At 46.1% G+C, this 3,970-nt stretch overlaps 1 pseudogene; it reads left to right on the top strand.

Annotated features, from left to right (window-relative positions):
- Positions 1-639: 639 nt before the first annotated feature.
- Positions 640-3,970, top strand: part of LOC119305384 — a 5,793-nt pseudogene continuing 2,462 nt past the window's right edge.

Raw genomic sequence — 3,970 nt, 5'->3', positions numbered from 1 at the left:
GGGGGGGCAATGTCGGCTTGCCGGCTTCTATTCTCTGAAGTCTGAAGTTTGATCGTCCGCGACACTCCTGTTATTCGCAACGCTACTACTGCGACTATGCGGGAAGAAGTTAGAGATTGCACTGGATTAGATAGGAATTATTTTCATCTTATCTCTATGAGACATGTTGCTGTCCCATGTCTTGTATTTTGGAATATGCTCACCTACACTAATTCTATCCCTTTCTGATCCTTTTTGAGAAAGAAAGACATGGATGGATCTAGTCGCTAATGTCAGCCACCTACTTCCTCTGTTTCAAAATATAGTGCTTCCTCTATTTTCGTGCTTCAAGTTTGACCATAAATTTAACCAATGAGACCCATTGCGGTAGGAACAAAAGTTATACCAGTGAATTCCTATTCAAAAGGAGTTTTCAATTATGTAATTTTTCCTTCCGCCGCAGTCGGTCTTGTTGGTTAAATTTATGGTCAAAATTGGACCTCAGAAACTCGGGCGCACTATATTTTGGAATGACGGGAGTAGACCTCCCGATCGATCTACACATCAAAGTACGATCTAATTAGCTAGGGCATCTACAGCTTAGCTAGTTAAGGATAGTACGCACATTGCACACCTCCGTACGGCCGGACGAACGAACTAATGGCGACGCCGCACGCCGTGGTGGTGCCGCACCCGAGCTCCGGTAACATCAACCCGGCGCTCCAGCTGGCCAAGCTGCTGCACCACCATGGCGTCTACATCACCTTCGTCAACACCAAGCACAACCATCGCGTCATGGAGGCCACGGAGGGCGCCGCCGTAGTGCGTGCCCAGGAGGGGTTCCGGTTCGAGGCGATCCCGGACGGGCTGGTGGAAGCTGACCGGGACCACTGTTTTGGTAATCGAACGAAATTTTGCTATCTCGCCCGGTTACCACGTTTGTCGCCCCCACTCATACCGGGCAAAAAATCTCGAAAATTTTGAATTCAAACGCTCAGAGTGTAGTTAAATAAAGGCCATCTCTTCTATTTTAACGAAAGTGGTCGTGGCCTAGTGCAACGCCAGCCTTTCCTCAACAGCACGTTGTGGGTTCGAATCTTGACACACGCTTTTTAATTTCTTTTTGATATGCAAAAGTTAAAAAAAGCTAGAAATTTGTTGGACTGGAAAGGTGTCAAACTCATGACCTTTTAGCAAGGGGGAGTTCGGCTTGAATAGTCACTACGCCAGGAGCAGATAAGTGATAACTTTGGGAGTTAAACCTGTATCTATATCGATTTCAAAAATAGCCACTACGCCAGGAGCAGATAAGTGATAACTTTGGGAGTTAAACCTGTATCTATATCGATTTCAAAAATATTTGAATTCAAAATTTAATTTCAAATTTCATATGAATTTTTTCCGGTGTTTCGCGGTTACCAAGGTAACCGCAAATTCCGGTCCCCCTCGAGAAAAAATGTCCACTTGGGATCCAAAACCTTGACCGGGACGTCGAGGACTACGACCTCAGGCTGTCTGCCGCCACGAGCCAGCGGTCCGCGGAGCCGCTGAAGGAGCTCCTCCTGCGGCTCAATGGCACCCCAGGCGTGCCACCGGTGACCTGCATGCTGCCGACGGTGTTGATGAGCTTCGCGCTGGACGTGGCGCGGGAGCTGGGCGTGCCGAGCATGGTGCTCTGGACTTGTAGCGCTGCATCGCTGATGGCCCACATGCGGCTCCGGGAGCTAACGGAAAGAGGCTACGTGCCACTCAAAGGTAACACCTCGAACCAATTTATATCAAAAAAGATCGATGCTAAAGGGGTCACTCATCTCCAATATGCGGATGACACTATCATTATGGTAGACCTAAATGAATCCTGCATCGCTCACCTCAAGTTTATTCTTTTGTGCTTCAAGGCACTGTCGGGTCTCAAAATTAACTTCTCTAAAAGTAAGGTCATAGTTACTGGTGTGGATAATATCGAGGCCTTAAGGGTGGCCCACCTCCTCAATTGTAAGCTGGGACCTTTCCTGTTTAAATATCTGGGCCTCCCTATCTCCCCTGATATGCTTTATGAGAAAGAATTTGCTCCCGCCGTGGCTAAAGTGGGCAATAGGGTCCTCCTTTGGCGAGATAGATACAATACTAATGCTGGGAAAGTGGTGCTGATCAACGCTTGCTTATCCTCCTTACCAATGTTTTTCATGTGCTTCTATCTGCTCTCGGTTGGCACGCACACATGCTTTCATAAGCATACAGGTGTTTTCTACTAGAATGTGGCAGACAATAGGCGCAAATACAGATTTGTCAGGTGGAAACTTATGTGTAGACCAAAAAACCTTTGGGGGTTGGGCATTATTAACACTACCATCATGAATAAATGCCTACTGATTACATGGTGGTGAAAAATTATGACAACAGGAGTTGGATCCTTATGGTTCTCTATCCTTCAAGCTACGTACTTCCCTCTTTCTATCCCGTTGTTTGCTTCTGCGCATGGAGGCTCACAATTCTGGAAGGATTTGGTCAAAGTTAGGCCTTTGTTTTTGGCCCATGTTAAGTTTGTTGTCGGGGACGGCTCCTCTGTTTGCTTCTGGCTTGATTGGTGGTGTGGAGACTCACCTCTGTCTGTGAGTTTTCCCACACTCTTTTCCTATTGTCCCAACCCAAACATCTCAATCGCCGAGCTCTCGGCTAATAATTGGGACTTGGTCTTTTCATCATTCCCTATCTCATGTAGATTTTGAAGATTGGCAAAGACTTACTGTTTTCTTCCCTACGCTCTTGGAGAACGTGGACTCGGTGGTCTAGCCCCATACCTCTCTAGTTCATTTTTCGGTTAAGTATTTATATTCAAAGCTTGTTGGCAGATCTCCCACCAACAGATTTAATTTGGTTTGGCGGGCTCGTATTCCCCCAAAGGTGAAGATCTTCATGTGGCAAGCTTTTCGAGGGCGTTTGCCCGCGGCGGACCAGGTCCATAAGAGGAATGGCCCGGGATCGGATTTCTGCGCCCACTACGGTGCTTTGGAGGACACGAATCACATTTTTTTCCATTGTGTTTTGGCCAAGTTGGTCTGGAGATGTGTTAGATCCTGGCTCCAGGTCTCATGGGACCCCTCATCCTTCTCTAAGATTCGGGCCCTTGCTAATTCTTTGACTGGCGTTTCTAAAAGGGTCTTCTGGGTTGGCCTTGGAGCTATGTGCTGGTCTTTATGGACGACTAGGAATAAAATTTACCATCGACCATGTTTTCCCTGCTAAGCCTGTTGATTTCTTATTTAAATCATGTATGTTCCTGTAGCAGTGGAGATCATTGACTAAATGGAGGACTGGGATGCTCTTGATCTGCTGATATCTAAAGTGCGGGCCTCGGCGTCTTCCCTAGCCAGACAGGAGCATGCTGCTTAGTTGCTTTGGCGTTGACTAGTTGCTGGCTATATCATTCTTAGTTCCTCCGGCCTGCGTGCCGTACGTGTGCTGGCCTGGGAGCCATGTATCTCTCCTTTAAACTTCGGGTGAGCCTGCGTTTGGGGCAACATTTCATCTGTCTGTTTCGTTGGTTGTTAGTGTTCGAACTCTGTCTGGTGTCTTTATCTATAAAGTCGCACGCATGCCTTTTATCTAAAATCTCCACGGGAGATCCTGATTATGCACTTAGTCATACATTGTACTGTTGTTGAGCAGATTGAGTGGTAAGTGTGGCCTTGTAAGTCGGGACTTCCGCCCCTTTGAGATGAATTCTCAATAGTCCCGCGATGAGGGATATTTTACATCGGGACTTACGACGATGAGGTCCAACTCCTCTCTCTCTCTCTCATTCTCTCTCTCTCTCTTTATATATATATATACATATATATATATATATATATATATATATATATATATATATAGGGAAAATGCATCCTACTACCGGGTGTAGTTACACCCATTTCTCATATACTACCATGTGGTAGTATATACTCTACATTATTATTTTTAGTATGTTCACATACTATATCTAAGATAC

Source organism: Triticum dicoccoides, chromosome 5B, assembly GCF_002162155.2.
Source record: "Triticum dicoccoides isolate Atlit2015 ecotype Zavitan chromosome 5B, WEW_v2.0, whole genome shotgun sequence".
Classification (NCBI taxonomy): domain Eukaryota; kingdom Viridiplantae; phylum Streptophyta; class Magnoliopsida; order Poales; family Poaceae; genus Triticum; species Triticum dicoccoides.
The sequence above is the reverse complement of the archived record's forward strand: the minus strand, read 5'-3'. Positions and strand labels throughout refer to the sequence as shown.